Raw genomic sequence first — 22920 nt, 5'->3', positions numbered from 1 at the left:
TAACCCTTCCCTACTAGATAAGGTGCATACAGCCAAATTCTTACACAAAATTTCAGAGAAGTTCACAAACTCCTTATAGTCCATTCATAGACTCCTAGACTCTGTTATAAGAGTACTTGTTTCAAACCCTATCATAGTAGGGGGATCCAGAGATGGCTTAGTGGTTAAGAGCACTGGCTGCTCTTCCAGAGGACCTGAGTTCAATTCCCAGCACCCACATGACAGCTCACAACTGTCTGTAACTGCAGTTCCAAGAATCTGACACCCTCATGCAGATGTACAGGTAGGCAAAACATCAATGTAAATAAAATAAAAATTAAAACCATGTTGTAGAGCAGGGTTTGTCATCCTTGGAACTATTAACATTTTGGGTCAAATTATATATCCCCTGACAATACTGCCCCCCCATTTGAGTTCACTATTCCAGAGTAAGAGGTGTGAAAACCTTACATAAGGGGAAAAACAAATAGATATAACAATTATCATAGAACACAGAGCAGGCTGAAAGTTGATGAATAGCAAGTACAGCAGAATATAAAACCTTCCAAGATTCCCCCTTTCGCTCTGTGTTCTTAATTCCTGAAAGACATGACTATTCTCTTCACAAAAGCAGGCTAATGAGGACCTGCTTAAGACAATCTGGTTCTATTGAAGAGCTTCTGCCTCTTTGAGCCACTGTCTGACAGGTGTTGAGAGGAAATGATTCTGAGGAAAACACTATGAGGTGTCTGTAAATGAAAAGAGCGTGTAACCCAAACTGTGAGAAACACTCTCGGAAGGTGTTCCATTTATACTCAGTCCCGCAGAGCCGGGGCATCTTAGACACCTGGACTGCAGTTTTCGATTCAGTGAGTATTTAGGATGCATGACTGCCTCAGCCTCTGCTCATTTTTAAAATGTGGAAGTGGTCACACTTTGAACCTGTGCCTTCGGTTCCTGTGTACAATTGGGTTGGGCAGCCAGAAAGCAATCCAAAGTGTGAGTCTGCAGATGAGCACTTGGTAAATTTCAGAAGATAGCTGCCTTGGTCTGAACATTTATTCTGTCTCCAGATTTTCATCTTGAAATCTGAATTTTCAAAGGATAGAATTAAGATGTGAAGCCTTTGGGAGAGGAATTCTCAGGAATGGAATTAAAAACCTTAAAAATGAGACCCATGGGAGCTCATTAGTTACTTCTACCATTTAAAGTTATGACCAGAATATCATCTACAAATCAGAAAGCAGGACCTCACCCAGATGCCAAATTTGCTGGTCACTTTGTTCTTAGATGTTGAGTTTCCAGAACTAGGAAGAATCACTTTTGGTGGTTTGTGGGCCTTGCAGGTCATGGTATTTTGTTAGGACAGCTTGAAAGTAGGGACAACATAGGCCATTTGCCCCAAAGGCATAAATATCCAAAAGTCTTCAAATGTCAACATTTTCCAAGTACCAATTAAAATTGGGTACACTTCTGTGTTGTATATGTGTTGGGAGAATGAAGTTACCAAACATAAGCACACTAAGTCATAGTTTTGAGTAACCTTTAGGTGGCATTTCTTTCATCTTAATGTGCCCAGAAGCTTCAAAATGGAAAAATAGCTAACCCCCTCCCAACCTCCAAGTCTCCACTTACTATAAGAATAAACACCTGTGCCCAACATCTACGGATTCTATTTTAGTATGTCAGGAAGATTTCAGTATGTGTCCTATGATTATTGTTATATCTATTTGTTTTTCCCCTTATGTAAAATGTATTTTTAACAACATTCTAGATGATTCTGAGCTAAACAGAGGTGATGTGGAAAGTATATCTTTCCCAGCATCCAAGACAAAGAGAATTGTGAGTGACTTGAAAAATTAATGCTAAAACGTATTTTACCTCATTCTCTTCCAGGTAAACTCTTATTTATTCAAGTTCCATCACCAAAGTTAGGCCCTCTGTTACCAGTCCCTTATTCTTCACCTATTATAACATCTATTGAGCTGTGAGGCTTTGGAAACATAGAGCATAGCTCAGTAACATCTTCTCTCTGTCTGCCCAGACTCTGATAACAGTCCTTGGCACCAGACATATTCAATAACTTTGATGACTAGAGTGATTTGTATTGTAGTTTCCTCCCTGATAAATCTGTCCCATGAGATTAGAAACTTCAACAAAGGATCAAGCATTCTGTTCCTACATCTAAAGATAATATTCTGTAGGAACTCCAGAGAGAAGGAATGCTTTGGTCCACTGAAGAGGTAGAAACTACCAAGCTCCGTCTTGGCTGCCAATGTCTCCATCTTCTTACCCCTTGGCCAGAACCACAGTTAGAACACCAGGCTGTTTTCTTCATTTTATTTTTATACCTGAATTCCATTAAGCAGGAAACATTCTGCAGATCCATAATTAGCTGGCCACTTGAGATGCCTTTCCTTCGTGTGCAGATGTGCTAGCATCAGCATTTCCAGCTTGACAATACAGTGATGCAAATGATACAAATTTCATTATCTCACAATTCATAAAAGAGAAAAATCTCATTGTTTCATTTCACAAAACTAGCTATGTCATAGTTTTATTGGTACTGATAAGGTTGAGTTTCAGATGATATTTTATAATACCAATTACACCAGTACTTCTAAAAAGTGGAAATTACTGTGTTTAATATATGTTAGAGGTTAAATCTGGGAATCTGTATGCCTCATCACATATAATCCTCCCAGTTCTTTTGGCAGCTGATGTGATTTTAAGACTTTCTATGCTCTCAACTATTTTATAAAAGAGAAAATTAAATCTTAATGTTTAAATTGCTCAAGTCATGGGTGAGCTAGCAACCGGACACAAGCTCATCTAATCTACTTAATTACTGTAATACGGAAATGTCACTCTCGTTCCTCAACTCAAAACTGTCGTTCATATTTCGAGTAAGTAGAAATTTCCAAGATGCAACGTGGTAACAGCAACAATTAAGAAAACCTTGAGTCTGAAGCACTAATTGTAGATGATTTCGTCTCCTCCACAGTGGAACACCACAGAAACAATGAATAATTCATGTCAATCATAGAATAAAATGCACTGTCTGTACTTCCCTCTATAGTCTGGCTGAACAGATTTTTTTTTTTTTTTTTTTTACTTATTGGATGGTTAGTTCTAATTCTCAACTTGACACATTATAGAATTGCATGAGAAGAGGGATAGCACCTCGGTGAAAGATTGTCTAGATCAGTTGATCCCTGGTAATACCTGTGGGCAATTATCCTCATTACATTAATTGTGGTAGGAAGACCCACCCACTCTGGGTGACACCATTCCCTGGACAAGGAATCGTTAACTGTGTAAGACTGGGAAAAGTGAGTTGAGCACAAACATATGTTCTTCAGCTCCTTGGATGTAATGTGACCAACTATCTAGAGTTCCCTCTGCTGTGATTCTGTCACAGTGATGGACTGCAACCAGGAACTGTGAGCTGAAATAAACCCTTTTCCAAGGTTTTGGTTTATTTTGTTGTTGGTGGTGGTTGTGGTGTTTTGTTGTTTGTTTGTTTTTGTTTGTCACAGAACTGGAAAGGAAACTAAGGTTATTTCATTCACTCCTTTGAGAGGTTGTGAGTCAGACCTCACAAAGTAAATTTCCTAACTCTAATGAAAGGCAGGTGAGGCAAGCCAAAGGGCACCTGTAAGAGCTACCCACCCCCTAATCTAAGTGTCATTTGCCTTTGTTACAAGGAACCAAGGGCTAGGGAAAGTGCAGCAAACTTCTAGGTTTAAGTTACCGGCTCTTTGGAAGAGAAACGCCATTGCAAGCTTGAATCAACTGCTAAATGCTACTACCCACACCCTTTGATCTGTGCTCTTTAATTCACAAGGTTCATGGATGTGCGGCCTGTCCATAAAAGTGAGATGTATCAGGTAAAGGAGACATAGGAGGAGAACCAAATGAGAGAGGAGAAAGGGAAGAATGTAAAGACTGGCAGGAAAGAGGGGGAGTGAAGGAGCTTGTTTTCCTCTTGATTACTTTCAATACCTTAAGGATTAGAGAGAAAAAATGTTCTGTTTCCCAGATGTTTTCCCGCACAAGTGAAAAGGAATAAAAGAAGAAATCTACATCCTAACTCAATCTCCAGTAACTTGATGACAGGATTAAGCTAAATGAATGAGCATTTGTAGAGACATTAGCCTAAGCAAATAAAAAAAACTCCAAAGATCCAGACAAATCAGGACATTAGGAAATAAAAGCCTTCCTCCAATAGGAAAAGAAGGTCAGGTTCTGACTTTCAAAAGGAAAATCCGAATTTGTTTGTTCTGTAATAAAACAAATGGTCCAGCAGAGCACCAGCTTGCCTTGGTGTTAACTGCAATGATTCTCCTTGAGAATTTACTCTTCTATGAGCACCATGATATATGACACCTGGAAACAGCAGGCTCTGCAGCCATCCAGTCAGGCTACAGGGTCTTGCCAAGTGAATGTCAGAGGGATTCTCTTTCAATAGGAAGGACCCAAGAGCTGAGTCTTAATAGTACCTTTTTGACAGTATCTCATGCCCAACTGTATGTCTCATGTATGTCTCAGCTCACAAGTGGCCCGTGTCAGTCATCACCCCTCTGTGCTGTCATGGACACCGTGGGACTCTGCAGTGCCAATCATCACTGTGCATAGGAACGGACATATTGCTCTACTTTCTTTGGCTCAAAATTGTAATTGGCCAGAAAGATGCTACTCATAGTAAAGGATTAGTAAATACTGCTAAATAAAGTGCTTGAATAAATGATTTCTGAAGTGAGTAAAATTGGCTGTCTTTGTGAAGAGCCTAACACATTATTCTTAAGGCTTTCCATCTTTCTTGTTTCAAGGGAGAGTCAAAGTTTGTTTTCTAAAGAGATGGATATGTTGCATAAGTGAATCCCTTGGGGGGGGATTAAAAATATCTTCTAGATAAGGATTCTCAAATACTACTTCCCTTGAACTTCCTTTTCTCCTCTCTCTCTCTCTCTCTCTCTCTCTCTCTCTTTATAGAAAGAGAAGATTTGATATAGCTCAAGAAAGAAACAGAAATGATTGTTTGGATCTGAATATACAAAGGGAATTGTATGCTTGTTTGTATGGCTGTTCGTTCTCCCTATAACACAATTACATACATTCATGAAAGCATATTCAAAGAAAAAAGAATATATTCCTTAAAATTCCCTGAGTTTCATATTTAGAGGGATTCTTATGAGCAAAGGGTAAAATGAAAATAGTCAAACATACTATTCATCAAGTAAGTCTGCATGTATAGGCTCTGATCATGTAAAGTTATATGGAACTGAAATTTAAGACGTTATGATCTTTTTAGGAAAAAGACAATCACATATGAAGTGAGAGAGCATTGAATTGACTGAACTGAAGTTAGAACTTAATTGTGTTCTGTGAGCTCCCAAGAAAGGTTGACTGAGCCAAAGCTGTCTCTCCTAATGTCTCAGAGTCTGTAGAGACATTTCTTCCAAACAGACTGACCTCACTAGCCATAAGCTGATTTTGAAGAATGGATGGGATTTTTATAGAGAAATAAGAACAAGAAGGTCATTCCAGAGCAAGAGAAATAGATGGAGGTGGGGGTATGAAAGAAAAGAAGCAAGAAGCCAGAAACTAGCTTGGTATTCCCAAGACATACTTGAGAGTGGCCTGAAGAAATACAAACAAAGAAGAAGAAGGAGGAGGAGGAAAGAGGAGGTGGGGAGAGGAGAAGAGGAGGAGGAGGAGGAAGAAGAAGGATAAGAAGAAACAGCTGAGTGAAGAATGGAAACAAAGGGGCAACTGTCAGAAACTATAGAAAAAAGAATATATATATAAAAAATATATAGCAGTAGATGTGGGGATCTGGGAACTGTGGTTAGAGCTGCAGTGTTTAGAATTGCATCCTCATATTCTAAGGCCCACCAAAATGAGATATATCCCTCTCTGAGTCCTCTGCTTGTTTTCCATGTGCACCCCCACCTGTCTTTTCCCACTGAGAGCCACTTGCATTTCCCAGCACAGCCTCTGCTGGGGAGTTTGGAGACTGAAACAAGAAGGTGGCTATCTTCTGAGTCCTCTACATGCCCCTGGATGAGAGAAGAACTGAGGGGCAGAGAATTCTTTTTCCTTGCTTATGATGTTATGTATTTATTTTACTCTGCAAAGTCAATGTCATATAAAAGCAGCTATCCAGAGAATAGATCAAAAAAAGGAAGTAAGAAAAGAGAGAAGAGAGAGAGAGAGAGAAGCAGAGAGGAGAGAGAGAGGCAGAAGGAAGGGAGGGAGGGAGGGAGGGAGGGGATGGGATGGGAAGAAATCATTATTTGTCATCTGAAAATGCTTACCTACAGAATGGCACAGAGTAGGCCACAGATACGGAAGTGATGGAAATATTCCCTCACTCCAGAGAGTTCTCCATCTGTGACTTTGGGCAATTCATTTAATCTCTATAAAATTCATTTTCACTAACTGCTCAATGAGGATGGCAAAATCACCTGCCTTTTGGGGATGCTGTGGGAACCAGGTAAGAAAACGCATGTAAAGAATTTAATAGAGCCACCTATCACGTTCACTTCTCAATAAATGTTAGCTATGATTAGTTATTAGACTTTCAAAGAAATTTAAGCCATTGTTCATTATAACATCTCAATTACATTGTACTCCAAAAGAAATTTCAAAGTAACATCCTAGTATTATAGGGCCTATGATGATTTGTACAACTTATTTGAAATCCACGTTTTTTTCTGATTAACATGTAAATCATATTTTATGTCAACCATAGACAACACATGCCTTAGCCTAACAAAGAAGAAAGCCTTACAATAGACAGAAACCTTATTCCATCAAACGAGTTTGCTCAGAATTTTGAAAGCAGAACATTTAAAACCAATTTAATTTCAAACTGACATCAAAACTCGGTGTTTCACAATTTACCATAGATGTTGGATGTGATTACATATAAAAGGCAATCATTGCAAAATTTAGGAGCTTTAAATTTCCACTGACCATAGGTGGGGTTGGGGAGTCTAAAATCAATTTCAGGGGTGCCAGGATTTCTTTGACAACATATGTAAATACTGGAAGCTTAAAATGTTCCTTTAGAGGAGTCTGTGTCCCTACTTAGAGTCTTAAAGGAGCCTGGGGCATCTGTGGAACAGCCACAGTAAGAGAATGGTCAAAGTAACAAACTATATGTATATAGTAGATTTATTGGTATCGGTTCTTACAACTGGATAGATTTGACTACATCCACCCTGAAGTTAAGTCTACTTATCCAATAATAAAAAGAAGTTACAGAATTGTTTTTAAGTTGCATGATGGTGCTTATAATATATACTAAATATAGGTACTATCGCATATATTGCACATATCTTTATAAAATGTAAGCATCTGGGCTGGAGAGATGTCTCAGCCATTAAAGGCTAGGCTCACAACCAAAATATAAAATGTAAGCATGTATAAGCATAAGTATACGTGTCAGAAAATGAATGAAAAATTTATTTTAGAAGAGCCTAGAAAACATCTTTCGCTGGCTAATAACAATTGCCTACAGGCAGTAACATTAGTGTCTCTTAGTTTCATATTTTCTTCTGTAAGAACAGGAGAGAGAAACTGGCCAGGAAGGGGTGGGGGACACCAGGGCAGTAGTTCTGAGCACATCCTCATTGGAAGCAGTATTCCAGAAGAGAGCCCTGCTCCCCATGTCTTTGTCTCTTAACTGAGCACTCTCCCTAAAGGCTCCATGTGACTGTGTGGCTAGAACCTAGAAGAGACACCAGAACACCTGGGTAGGCTAGCTGAACTGACCAGCTCATCTCCTCCCCATCCCAATTTCTGTTATAAGTCTGTTACCAATCCCCCAAAGGTGGACTGTCAGCTCCACGATACCCTATTTCCTGGGAAAACCCCCTCCTGCTATACTGGGTTCACTACTCCCTTATCTTGTATCTTGTGCTTTCTTCTTTGAAGTTCTCTCTCTCTCTCTCTCTCTCTCTCTCTCTCTCTCTCTCTCTCTCTCTCTCTCTCTCTCTCTCTCTTGTGTGTGTGTGTGTGTGTGTGTGTGTGTGTGTGTGTGTCTCCCTCCCTCCCTTCCTCCATCCACCCATCCATCCATCTCTCTCTCTGTCTCTCTCCTCCCTCTTTCTTACTTTTTTCTTTTTGATTTTTTTTTGTTTTTTGCTTTTTTCGAGACAGGGTTTCTCTGTGTAGCTTTGCGCCTTTCCTGGATCTCACTTGGTAGCCCAGGCTGGCCTCGAACTCACAGAGATCCGCCTGCTCTGCCTCCCGAGTGCTGGGATTAAAGGCGTGTGCCACCACTGCCCGGCTTTCTTTTTGATTTTTAAAGACAGAATTTCTCTGTGTCGTCCTTGCTATCCTAGAACTCACTCTCTATAGACCAGGCTGGCCTCAGACTTACAGAGATTCACCTTCCTCTGCCTCCCAAATGCTGGGATTAAAGGCATGTGCCACCAAGCCCAGCTTCCTCCCTCTTTCTTAAGGTTGCACCTATGAATCTATAATTAACTTTTCTCTAAACCTTGTCCTCTGTGGTACATGAATTTTATTCTCTGAATTCTTGAGACAAGAAACTGAAGACTACTGGAGCAGTGGAAGTTTTGTTTGACAATAAGCATCTGGTCACCTAACTTTTGAGCCAGGTTACACAAGATCTGACAGAGTCTGCCCTCTCTAAGTCTCCCAGAGAGTAGGGGAAAAAACTTCCTCTCTTCTGGTGATATTTTATTTGTATTAAAATGTTATTTGTATGTTAATAAATAAAGTTGCCCGGGGGTCAGAGCTATTAGCAAGCCATAGGAAAGCAGGGCAGTGGTGGCATACACTTGTAATCCCAGCAGTTGGTAGACAGAGTCTCTTTGTGTTCAGGGATACACACGCCTTTAATCTCAATACCAATCATAGAAAACCTGGAGATCTATACAGACAGGCCATGTGAGAGCAGGTCATGTGGTTGGGTTTACAACCAATGAGAAGGCAGAACAGAAACACTATAAAAAGACAGACACACAGGAAGTAGCTCTGGTTCGGAGAGGTAGGACCACCACAGGAGGAAGGGTAAGGTTTTAGCTCTTAGCTCTGACCTCTTGGCTTTCTTCTTTGCATTGGTTCTGTGTTTCTTATTTAATAAGACGGTTGGTTACATCTACATTCTCCTTTCCTCTCTACACTTCCTCCTTCCTCCCCCTTCCTCCCTCCCTCCTCTCTGTCTGTCTGTTCTCTCTGTCTCTCTGTCTCTGTCTCTGTCTGTCTCTCTCTGTGTCTCTCTGTCTCTGTCAGTGTCTCTGTCTCTGTCCCTCTCTCTTCCTCTCTCCCCACATCCCTCTAGTAGAGGAGATCAAACACAGGCATGCTTATACATGGTAAGCAAGCATTCTATTTATGTGCTATTATCATAGCCCATTATTTGTTATTTTGAGACAGGGTCTCACTAAGTTACTCACACTGGCTTTGTTTCATTCTATGTCCCAGACAAACATTGAAACCGAGATTCCTCCCCCACCCCCTGTCTCAGCTTCCCAAGCATCTATCTGGTATTGACTGCAAACTTAGGCCCAGCTGGAAATCCCTTTTCAGCTACCATATTTTTCCAAGTTAGACTGCTTACTCTGCACATTTTCACATTTACCAAATCACTTTAAATTTAAAATATATGTTCAATGTTGTGTTTCTTTGCTCCCTTCCTAAAAGTATCACATCAATGTGTTTTATAATTGAGGATGATGTCAAGCCAAAAAAAAATACATTATGTGTATATATCTCAGTTGCTTAAATTATTTTCAAGATACATTTTAATATTTTTTTTTGTAAAACCACCACCAGCATAGGTAAATGCTGAGCCCTTTATTTCTGTTATGTTATATTCAAATAAAGTAGGTCACAGGAACAAGCATCTAATCAAAGTTCTGCTATTTGCATATATTTCCATACTACCCACTATTATTAAATGCTAGATACTTTAGTCTTGGGAAGTCCCCCCACCACTAAGAAATGCAGGAGTTAGAGAGCTCTTTGGAGTACCTCTCAAGTGGATACAAATAGATAGCAACACACATTATTACAGTTATTAAAGCGAACCAATGATGTGAGTGAGCACTTTATACATATTACTTAAATTTCCACAATAATGAAATAAAATTAATTATTAATTATTCCAAATTATAAATGAAGAAACTTGTAGGTTTAGAGAGTGAAGATTATTCTAAGCCCTAAGGCTACTCTGAGAACAGTGGCTGGAACCTAACCATTCCCCCTCTACCTGTCTCTCCAGCTTCATTCCATTTTTTTAAAAAATATCTTATCTATTACTTTTATTGATGTACATATGTGTATGCCTGTGGAAGTTTATATTAACAATATCTAGGCAGGTACCCATGGAAGTCAGAGGGATTTGGATGCCCTGATGTGGCTGTTGTGGGCTGTCAGATACATGTGCTGGAGACTGAACCTGGGTCCTCTGCAAGAGCAGTAAGCACTCCTAACCACTGAGCCATCTCTCCAGTCCCTCCAGGTGCATTCTTAACCATCACACCATCCCCTCTCTACTTCTTCTAATTCCACTGCTCTGCCTGGAAAATTATCAGAAAAGCACTTGGAAATGACATTCAGTGTACCCTCCCACCCCCCCACCCCCCCCCACCCCCCCCCCCCCCCCCCCCCCCCCCCCCCCCCGTGATCTCGAACCAAGAGACAAATGACTAGTATAACCAGCAATTCGGGGCTGATCAGTCAGTGCAGAGAGTGTCTTCTAAAACAGTTGTACTCAGCAAATTTTCTTCTAGAGTGCTCCAAGATCTGATGGGATTCTTTGTGGACAACACTAGGTCCTCAGCTTCCTATGGGTGAGGAAGACACATACAGATACTAGCCCTGGCCTACATCTAGTTAAGATTCCATCCTTCTATTTCTATTTAGTTACCTAAGTTTGTGCATCTTCAAAAACATGTTACCTTCAGAATCCAAATATAATGAGAAAAATCTAATTAAAAGTGAGTTACTGGCTGATCCAGTATTCCTCCGTAGGCAGGTTACTGGCTTCAGAAGTGAGTGTTTATATCAGTGAGCAGTGGGTATTCAGAGGTTAAAAATAAATGACTAGAAGAAGAAGATCAAAACCCTGTTAGTACCAAGACAGATGATTTGTCTTCATAAATCACCAGTCATGTTTTCTACATATGAAAATAGCTTTAAAAAAAAAAAAAACAAATCTACACTCCCCTTTGATCTGAAACCATAGCAAGAACTGTCACAGAAGCAAATGAAAAAAATTTTAGAGACAGGGCACAATCAAATTGCTTTCTTGTAAATCTCAGCTTCTACAATTCAGTAGCTCTGTAGGGGCTGTACTCAATTTGCTTAATTTTGCTACCCCAGAAATCAAAAAGCTATTGAACTACAAGTATGAAAAGACTCTCAGAAGAATTTACCATGAAGCCCCAAGTTCTGAAGAGTAAGCAGGAGAGAGTGGGTGTGTCAGGTGGCAGGGTGGGAGGGTTGTCAGCTGACGTCACTAACTCTACATATGCTCAGGATTCGTCCTCAGCCTACACTTGTCTTGGTTCCCAGTAGGAAGCTCACAGTTTCATGTCACCTGCAATCTCTTCACATGTCCACCATCATCACCTTCTCCTACCCTTGGTACCAGACCACAGTCTCAAACAGAATAAAATCTCCCAGCCATTGTGTTGCATTGCTGTGGATCTCTAAGAGTTGGACATGATCATATTTTGCCTTATTGTTCTTTCTTGTACTTGTTTTTAATTCTCAGGAAATTATTGTATTTTAATGACACATGATGAATGTTTTACATATGTTTGCAATGACTACTGGCTACATCAAGCAATATAACAAACACATTAATTGACATACTTATTTTTCATGGAAAACGCACTTAAATCCTTTAGTTATTTTCTTGTGCACAATTGTTATAGCAAACCTACTGTACAACAGTCATAAAGTTATTTGTCTCTTATCAAAATATCCTTTTGCCAATATCTCTCAACTCTCCATTCCCAAGCCTCTGATAACTATCATTTAACCTTTTCTATGAAGTCAACTTTTCTGACAATAAGATCATGCATGACTTATTTCAATTAACATATGTTTTCCAAATGTATCCATGTTGTAAATGACAGGACTTGCTTCTTTATTAAGGCTAAATAGTACTCAGTTGAGAATGTACACTACATTTCCTTTAGGCACTTCTCTGCTGATGGTCTTTCAGGCTGATTCCATAATTACAGATATATTGAACAACAGTTCAATGAACACATGGTTATATTTGTCTCTTGATTAATTGATTTCATATTTGTATATGTAACTGATAATAGAATTGCTGACCATATGATGATTGTCTTTAATATCATGAGGAATTTCTATCTTGTTTTTCACAATGGCTTCCCTTGCTTACATTCCCAGCTACAGTATGTAAATATTCTTTCTACCACATCCTCACCAGCAGCTGTTTCCTTTCTTTTTTTTTTTTTTTTTTGGTCACTGTCATTGTAACAAGTATGACTTGATAGGTCATTCTGGTTTCAATGTACATTTCTTTGATGATGAATGATGTTGTCTGATTCTGCTTCCCAAAGTTGGCTGGCTCTTTGTTACCTGCAGAATCAAGTTCAAATCATGAGAATAGCTTAATACAGCCTTCACAAAGCCCTGCCTTCTCTTTCCAGAGTCTGCACCTCCACATCTTCCTATATTTGTCCACGTTATTCTTTCTGCCTGAAAGTTTCCTTTATTTGTTATTCCTTGTGTAGTGAAGGTCCATTGTTCTAGCCCAGGTTTAATGTCAAGTACTTGGAAAGTTTTCTAAGGAACTAAACAGAGTTACAGAGGTCTTCCTCGCATTTCAGTCTACTCACCAGAGCCATCAAGGTGGCTTTTCCCAGCTGACACCCATACATTACCACTATCCACTGAGCAGCTAAGTCTACTGGCCACCCAAGGCATCATGGGCAAGAGGCTGCAACAAGAGCTGATGGCTTGCATGATATCTGGTGACAAGACAATTTTTGTCTTCCTGAGTCAGTCAACCTTTTCAAGTAGATAGAGGCCATGCATGGAGTAGCTGTCACAGAGTATGAAAACCTGAGGGATCAAACTCACTAGAGTTCCCCAGTGGCAACCCTTTTAATACACCCACAGTGAAGTTCTTCAGATCTGCTACCACTCCAACAGTTACACCTGACTGGGATAAGTGGTCTGCTCTATATGATGCCAGGTCCAATATTCTCTCTATCCAGAGCCTGCTAGGAGAACCCGACATTGATAGTTCTTTAAACACATGTTTTGGAGAGCTCTCGGGGAGGGGACAGCTTTTAAGAAGTATCCAGAAGAAACCTATTCAAAGTCAGTCTCACATCAAGAGCCCTGACCTGAGCTGTCCAGCCTCTCTTATGTACAGTCTTTTCATTTTTTTTTTCCTTAGATGGTCTGTTCTTCCCTTGTTGTCTGTATTGAACTGTGCATCTTGACCTGTAATGTTATTTTAGTTTTATTTATTCCTTTTTTTAAATTAAGTCTTTCTGAGCCATTATAATGTATATTAAATGAATACATTTTGATTTTTTTTCTTTTTAAAACATTAAATGTTGCAAAGGGCACATTTGTCCCAATGACATTAGTCATATCGGCTATTGTGTCTGTTACAACATGATCCCCTATTTTGGACCTTCCATGTTGGGCCTCTTTTCACCATAGTGTGAAAAGAATGCAGATAGGATGGATGAAAAGAAATAGCAGAGAACCCAGACTGAGAACAATGGACAAGTATCAGAAATCTCCATAAAGGAGTTTGAGCAGAATCAATCAGTGTCCTGAGTATGCTTAAATCACTCACCCAGTACACTTCTTCTGTTTGACTTTCTAACCCATTTTAAAGTATTATTTTACTTTGGGTGGTATCCAGCCCTAAATTTTAAACTAAAATATAGTAGGAGATTTATCTCAGTGGCCGAGTGCTTGCTTAGTAACATATACAAGGCCCTGGATTTGATTCCTGACACTAAACACATAGATAGATAAACACAAAAACACAATTCTCTTGCTTCTTGCAAGTCTTGTTTTTATGTCTCTAGTATATAATACTAAGAATTCTCTAATGAAAAGTAGCCAAAGAGTCTCAGCACAAATGTAGCTAAGGGGAAATGCCAGGAAAGAAAATATTTTGCAAGTTTATCCTAGAAGAGAAATGCCATACTTTCATTAATTACCTAATTGTGTATAAGTCATCTTTTTGGGGGGAGGGCTGGACATGCGCACCCAAACATCCAAAGCATCAAGCTTCTAATAGCTCAGCATTGGTATGCCTGTTATTAATGGGAATTTCTCACTTATTGAGGATTCACAGCAACAGGAAGGGCAACATGGGATTAAAAAAAAAAAAAACACCCCGCTCACCTAGGAATTCATGTAAAGCCACTATTCATGTAACTGGGACTCTTTTTTAAAAAGTAATATGGGGGCTGCAGAGACGGCTCATCAGTTAGGGGCACTTGTTGCTCTTGCAGAGGACCTGGGTTTGGCTCTCATCATCTACATGGTAGCTCACCACCATCTCCAGTTATAGGAGATCATATGCCCTCTTCTGGCCTCTGAACTCTGTTGACATGGACATGGTACACATGCATACATGCAGGCAAAATACTCACAGAACTTGTTTGATAAATTTATTATTTTATTATTATTGGTTTGTTTTTTTTTTTTTGAGACAGGCTTCTCTATGTACCCCTGACTATCCTGGAATTCACTATCTAGACTGGTACAAGGCTGGCCTTGAATTCAGAGATCTGTGTGCCTCTGCATGTGCCCACCATCACATGGCTAAATTTAATATTTTTTAAATAAAAACTTAGTATGTTCAGGTATTTCATAATTTAATATTGAAATAATGTCATAAATATAGCTTTGCTTTATGTCTTTACTGTGACAGAGCTGACATGCTCCAAACACAATACTTTTCATCTTTTTCTATTATAAAAAGAACAACTAGTTCTCCATTTTTGGCACTCTATATTCATTGCCTTGGAAGGAGTTTAATTTTTGTAATTTCAGATATAAAAATAGAAACTGGCATTGCTGTAGTTTAGATAGGATTCAAATGTGTCCCAGAAGACTCACATGTTAGAAGTGTGGTACCCAGTGAGGTAGTAGTGGGAGATGGCATCACTGTGAGGAGCTGAAGCTCAGTGCAAAGGGTTTGGTTCACTGGAGTGCTGGCCTCAGAAAGGACGGATGGATTTCTCCTAGAAGCCCAGCTAGTCCCTGTAAGAGTATTCTGTACACTTCAGAGAAAGAACTAAGATTGTCTTACTTTCATTTTTTTTTTTAAAATGACTGAGCTTATTAAGTAACAGCAAACAAAATGAAACAACAAATATCAATCAGCGGATAGATAGAAGCAACAGACAGCAGAACATCATCAAAATAGTTCACAGCATCCAGCATAAACCATAGGAGCAGCATGATTGAAGAGCAAACAAAGGTTCATCATCAAATAGGGAGCTTACAACCATCCAGCAGAAATGGGCAGGGAAAGTCAAGGCGGGATGCTGGAATTCCCAATTGAGCTTCCTCTCCACGAAAGAGCCTCTAGCTTCCCAAGAGTCATTTTTACACCATGGGATAAACAATAGTAACCTGTGTTGGAAATGATTTGTCTTCAAGCTGTTCTCAAGGATACATTGCTTTTTAATGTCTTTCACTCCTTGCTGTTTGTCTCTCTTCCTGTTATAGAGCCAGGGGTCATCCTGAGCCAGGATGGGGTTGGGGAAAGTGGTATGCAAGAGACAAGGAAGGTCTTAAACATCACATGACAGCTTAGCAATAGGATGATGTGGTTCTCCTTCTTCCTCAGATAGTAGTCCACTGGTCCACCATGGGGAGGGAGCAGAAGCAGGGAATAAGGTTCAGATGGCTACAACAGAGAGAGCCCTCCAGGATATGACTTCATTGAGGCAACTCAACTTTATTCCAGAGTATAGAAAATATATAGGATTGGGAAGCCCGGGGACAAATCCTAATTTGCATTAAGTGGCACACCTACTATCATAAGGCTTCGTATGTGGCAGCTGTGTCCTATAGCAAAACTCATAGAACAAGTCTTCATTACTATATGGGCAGCAGGCAGAAAGCTTCCAGCAGGGAACTATGCCAAGGGTCAAACTAAAGATAAGTCAGGCATGCAGGTCTAGAGACATCCTCCAGATGAGGCTAGGTAGAAAGCAGGAAACCTCCCTGGAGAGGGAGTCTTTCATGTTGCTGTGCTATTGGATATGGTTCTGTACACTATGAATATGTGTTGTTCTAATTGGTTGATAAATAAAATACTGATTGGCCAGTAATCAGGCAGGAAGTATAAGCAGGGCAAGCAGATGAGGAGAATTCTGGGAAAAGGAAAGGCTGAGTCGGGAGTTGCCAGCCAGACACAGAGGAAGCAAGATGACAAGAATTGCTTTGGATATCACTCTGTATGCTGTGAATGTGTTGCTCTGATTGGTTAATAAATAAAGTGCTAATTGGCCAGTTGCCAGGCAGGAAGTATAGGCGGGGACAAAGAGAGAGGAGAATTTTGGGAACAGGAAAGCTGAGTCAGGAGATGCTGCCAGCTGCCGCCATGAGAAGCAAGATATGAAGGCAGAACTGGAAAAAGGTTCCAAGCCATGTGGCAGAACATAAATAAGAATTATGGGTTAATTTAACTGTAAGAGCTAGTCAGTAATAAGCCTGAGCTAATGGCTAAGCAGTTATAATTAATATAAGCTTCTGAGTGATTATTTTATAAGTGGGCCATGGGACTGTGGGAACATAGCTGGACTGGAGAAACTTTCTGACTACATTGCTAAGATTGGAGAAAGCTGCCAGGTCATGATAGACTGTAACCTCTGACCAGCAGGGCCTCCCAAGAGAATGAAGGTTACAGTCTTTTGTTTGTTTTTGCTTTTGTTTTAAAGAACAAGCCCTTGCTACTTCCCATCTTACCCTGTAATTGCTCTGTCTCTAGCACATGTGTACCATGATGTCACCCACCATACTGCAAGGAAGCCAGAGAATCCTCTTCAGAAGCCAAACAGATGAGGCTACCTAATCTTAAGCTTTTTTCCTCTAAAAACCAGGCTTTTCAGATGTCAGCCATGTATGTATTTTTTGTACTTTGCAGGATTTTTCTTATCTTAAAGATATATTATTTTATTTTTTGAAACTTTATAGATATACCCAATGTATCTTAATTATATCTGGCCCCAGTTGACCCTATTCTCTTTCTCTGCCTTCATCTGAATGCACAGAGGCATTGAGTCCTCACAGATGTCTCCTGCTTTCTCTCAATTCCTAAAAAATTACCTTAATAATGGCAACAATAATGTTCATGATAATAATAATAATAATAATGATAATACCAGCCACACCCTGAGTATCAAATTTTCCAGTATATGCAAAAGTTTTGCATAACCATGGAAGGATAGCATTATACACAGAATCAAAGAAATGGCTTATGGGGGATGGCATAGGGAGAAAAAACAGGCAAGCTGGTCTGATGAGCAGGCAAATGAGTGGACTCGAGATGGTGGCAGTGGGGAAAGTTGCAGACATTTGAATGTAGATAAGAAAGTGAGTCCAGGAAAGAAATTGCATTCCCTCTCCAGAGAAATCAGAAAAGAAATTAGATGCAGAAAATAATCTAAGCAAGAGATACTGCTCTGCTGAGCATGGAGACCTAGAGTCAGGGAACTCAGAAAACATCTGGAACCACCTAGGACATAGAGGCAGCTTCCTGAACCAAGTAATATGAAGGGCAGAGATGGCAACTCAAGAGCTCAACTGGAGTAGATCTTAGGGGCCTTCCAGCTCACTCCTCAACCTTGTACATGCTTCTTCAAAGAACTAGTTCTCCCAGAGCAGAGACTTAGTCATCCAAAAGTAGAAATATCCATCTAGGACATACACTTGAAAAAGGACAAGTGTGCCCATAAGTCAGTGTGTCCCTACTTTCAGTAAAGTCCTGGGGAAATCTTGGGCTTGACTTTGACACTGTTGATCACACTGCCTGCAGTTCTCAACCCTTCAATCCCTCATTCTCATTCAGAGCCAGCTCCTTTTCATGTAGAGTCCATCCTAGCCCTCCATCTGAAGCCAGCCTCCTCCACTACCTGCACCATCCATACCACACACTTCTATCCTCTACAGTATATACCAAGGTGTGAATGTATCTTGGTTTCCCATCTATTTGTTCAGAGTTTGTCTCTCCCACCAGAATCGTGCTGTCTAGGATGCTAGCCACTAGCCCTTGGTGGCTAGCTGAGTTTAAATCTACTAAGAATCAAACAGTTCTGAGAGTCCCGCTCTTCATTTGTATTGTCGATACATAAGTACCCAACAGCCACTCGAGGTTGTTGGCTATTGCTTAGTGGATGGGAAGTCATTTCCCGATCAAACTTAATCACACTGTAACGGTTCCATCAGCTCAGCAGCCCTGCTAGACAGTACTGGCAGATAGCATGCATTCTGTTAGAGCAAATCCCTTATCTGTATCATTCACTCTTGTACTCCATTATCTAACACAATCCTTGGCATTGGAACATGCTCAGTAAATACCTTTTGGACAAATGAAGGAATTACCAGAAGGATAAGCCAAAGGATATATTACATCCTTTCCAAGTTAAAAAAAAAAAAAGTGGTCCAGGAAAAACAGACTTCTACATTGAAAACATCCAGCAATTCTCAGGATCTAATTGGAACATAGCTTATAAAATTAATTGGTGACATGTATATTATATGTGCCTTCTGGTAATTAGACTTCCTAACACCATGTAAGTTTGTGGCCAGTCCCATTCATTTGTCAGACATTCCCAGGAGATTTCTGAAACAAAGACAAGGGTAATAATATAATAAAAACTTCTCATGAGGTGACTCGTAAAAACAAATTCATGAAACTAACTCACAGGATTCCGCTGTTACACAAATGCATCCTAGTAATGTGTGAAATGAATGAAAAATTAACATTTATATTTCCTGTGGGGCTAGGTGTACTCAACTTATTCACTTAATAAATATATGAGTATCTACCACCAGAAAATGAGAACATGCTGGCCCCTGAAGCCCAACCTTTATGTCCTCCTGGGGCTGAGGGATATGAGCTCATGGTGGCTGCTGATGTATAAGTTAATAGTAGGTGAACATCTTCAGGTTCTTAGTTCTTTGTTGTCAGAGATCAACAATGTGAACATTATTTAAAAGGTGGTCTGGCTTGTGATGAAATTAACCCCCTCTCCCAGTCTAGCTCAAGATTCCTATTCATTGCAGACATTCAGATCTCTATTGAGAAAAGCAAAAGTACTTTACCTTCCCATCTGATTCACAATGCCTGGGTGTCTGCATGATGGGCTGAGGTCAGGCCCCAAGAGGCCCAGCTTGTCAGAGTGTACCACATACTCTCTGTGATAACTGCTTCTCATCTGATGTGTGGTTTGGAAAATATGTTCTCTGCAGGTGAATAGGAAAAACAGTACCGCTGCTGCTTCTCTGGCATCCCACCCAGAGGAGAAAAAGGATGCTGTCTGATCCCTCCAGTCATTCACAGAAGACAAACATTCTAGTGCTAGAAAAACATAGTGCTATCATCAGCTCGGGGGATATAATAAAATAGACCAACTAAACCATGTGACTCAAAGAACATAAATTTAGTTTTCATGGTTCTCGGTTCTAAGAAGACCATGATCAAACCTCCTGCTGGCCCAGTTCTTAGTATGGGCCTTGGAGACTGCTACCTTCTTGCTTTACCTTAACACACTGGGCAAAGGAGATCTGGTGTCTCTCTTCCCCTCCTCAGGCATTACTTCTACTTCAGGGACCCTCTCTCATGTACTTATCTATACCCAACTATCTCCCAAATGCTTAAGCCCTAATGTGATCGCATCAGGGACTAAGGCTTCAGCCTAGTAATCAGTAGAATAAGGAGAGGACTGGGGATATTGCCCAGTCACTAAAGTACTTGCCGTTCAAGCATGACGACTTGAGTTTGGATTCCCAAGAGCCAAGTAAAAATTCGGGTTTGGTGGAGCATATCTGTAATCCCAACACAAAGTAAATGTGCACCAGGGGTGCGTATTTAAGACTGGCAAGCTAGTCTTAAAAGAATTTGTGAGCTCCAGACTCAGGAAGAGACCCAGTCTCAATAAATAAAGTGGTATGTAATAAAGGAAGGCACCTCTGGCCTTAACATATGTGTGCACATACTGCACATATGGAATCACATACATATATTTACCACCAACACATATACACAATGTTTACAAAACTCAGTTGTTGGGTAGCATGTGCATCCAGTCCATCTCTCTTAGACACACCCAGACACTGTGCTTCATGGCCATAGCTGTGTGGTTCAACTCTCAGGTTCTTAACAGCTCAACTGCTCCAACTCTTCCTCTCTAGTCTTGAGTTGTGACTATAACCTTAGAATTCTATTTGACATATGCTTCAAAAACCTGTAGTTCCCAGAAGGAAAGCATGGATGAGAATAACTTTGGGGACCCTCTCTCTTTAATCACTGGTGGTTTCCTCTGGGTCTATGCTTAGTTATATTTGGGGTTTATACTGAAGACAGAAGCAATAGCATGTTATTACTGCAAAATGAGGAATAACATTGAGCAACAACCTTCAGATGTATTTCCTGCATCGCATCAAAAATCCTGCTTCATTACATTTATTTGTCTTTCCTGGCAAATCCATTTTACTTGACATGGTGTTTGATAAAGGATATTCACGTGACAATCTTCTGGAAAATTGAGAGAAAGGAGCATAGAAGAGAGAAAGGGAGAAGAAAGTAATCAAGCATGCTCCTCCTACCTCTGGCATCTTTGGCTAAAACAGTGTTAATGCACTTTCTGGATGGCCCTGGACCACGCGTGTGCGTGCACTGAGTGTCTTTCTAGTGCTGTGGCATCATGCAGAAGTAAAAACTGAAACAGAATCACTCAGAAGAGTGCTGACCATATGGCATGGTCTCCACAAAACCCCAAAGACCAAGCACACAGTGAGTCTGGGCAAAGCAAAAGGAAGAAAGAGGCAGAGAGGAAGGATTATAACCTACTTGAGGAGGTGGAAAGAAAGAGGGGAAGACTGCAGTGGGATAGCTGTGTAGTGACAGTGTAAAGAGAGAGGATGCTGCTGGGAGAAGAGACAAGCCCGGTTTGAATCTAGTCTCAGCGGCTTCCAGCTGTGTCATTTCTCCAAGATTCAATGTCCTCATCCTGAAGATGAGATTCGGTGTTTCACTGGCTTTGGGGATTACTGATAGGGTTAAATGGTTTGATGTACATCACAAGCTAGGCCGTCTCTGTACAGAGTAAATGCTTGATAAATGGTAGACATGGCAGCTGGTCAAATCTGATGCTAATCTAGATGGCTCAGACAGTGGTTCCATGGATGTGTCAAAGCATTTATCTGGAAAAAAAATTTTTTTGACTCAAGCCCAAAGAGATGAATAAATGGAAGTGGTTTCTCTTCAGTGCATCATAGAACACAGGAAAGCATCTCTCTTGCTATAAGCTCCATCAAACTGTCCTGGACTGTGCCTCTTTGCTCTGTTTCACAATCATCTCAATGCATCTAGAGAGAAGTCTACTGATCTTCCGCCATCAGAACTCATGGCTGATTTTGGCTCATTTTCCTTTACACCTATAACTCAGCTACCCACTTCATTCCCTATATTAGCAATATGTATGGTCAGCAGCAGCATGTACTATGTATCAGGCATTTAGTGCAAGGTCTTTAGCTTGTGCAATGCATATGTTCACTTACTGTTCCTCTCAGTAGGTCCAAAGCAAATTGATGCATTTATTCTGCAGATCCCTATTGAAATCTTGACTTGTGTCATGCCACCCCAGCTAAATGTATCTCTGACATCTAAATCTGTCAAACTTGCCTGTTCTCTGAACTTATGGGACACTTTCTGCAGGCACTAGCAGAATGCCCTGTCAATAAAATTACCCATATATACTTTTCAATATCAGTTAGTTATTGTAGTTATTAAGTATCTGTTATATCTCATGGGTCATTACAGAGATGTTACAATTTAGTTATTTGAGCAACCCTTTAAGCTTGTAATGAATGAAGCTCAGAGTAGTTAAGCAACTTGCTTAGGTCTGCACAGCCAGGATATGGAGGCAGGATTTGCATCTCAGCCCACGAGTCTCCAAAGTTCTTGTTCTGCCCATTGTGCCATGTATTATTTTGTATGCTTGTCTTGTCTGATATTTATACTAACCATCCAATATGCACAGCAACCTTATGGAGTAGATATTCTGATATTTATACTAACCATCCAATATGCACAACAACCATATGGAGTAGGTATTTTAAAAATTGTCTCTATTTCTTCTATTGCTTCACAGTAGGTAGAACTACAATCCAATTAGTTGGTCTATGGTATCCCACACCCTCAACTCTATAGGCAGGTCAGGGCTGCTCTCTCAGTGAAGCTGGTTGTTGAGCTGAGTGCTGGATGCTGTCAAAAAGGAACAGATCTCACTTGTAGTTAGGGAAATAACATTTCAAAATGCAAGCTATTACTGTCTACATTTGCCTAAGATTTTATCCAAGTGGTTAATATTTACACTACTTTTAAAAGCCCATTAAGTTTTATGAGAAGAAACACAGAGACATCAAATATATAAAAGATATCAACACATAATATACATAAGAGAAAATATGTAAGTGCTTGGGAAAATTTCTGCTATCATGAAATTTCAAATCAGCAAGCTTGTTCTTTCCAATATACCTAACAGACTGGATGAAAAAGGTACCTAAATACCACAGCCCATTATTCAGAAAACCCCAAGATTGGCATAGTCATACTGCATTGACACAAAAGGCTTTCACTTGTTTGGGAAATCAACATGAAAATAATTATGGAGAGCTATAAAGTTTCCCATTATGCCCCTTCCAAAG

The 22920-nt window shown here is 40.1% G+C and overlaps 1 protein-coding gene and 1 pseudogene across 3 annotated transcripts in view; one reads left to right on the top strand and one right to left on the bottom strand.

The window, feature by feature from the left end:
- The window catches only part of Kctd16 (potassium channel tetramerization domain containing 16), a 278271-nt gene that overhangs the window by 109045 nt on the left and 146306 nt on the right, over nucleotides 1–22920 (bottom strand). The gene's annotated exons all lie outside the window — the stretch shown is intronic.
- LOC114683894 lies at nucleotides 12956–13351 on the top strand (annotated as a pseudogene).

Source organism: Peromyscus leucopus, chromosome 19, assembly GCF_004664715.2.
Source record: "Peromyscus leucopus breed LL Stock chromosome 19, UCI_PerLeu_2.1, whole genome shotgun sequence".
Lineage (NCBI taxonomy): Eukaryota > Metazoa > Chordata > Mammalia > Rodentia > Cricetidae > Peromyscus > Peromyscus leucopus.
This window is presented reverse-complemented; position numbering and strand designations above follow the sequence as displayed.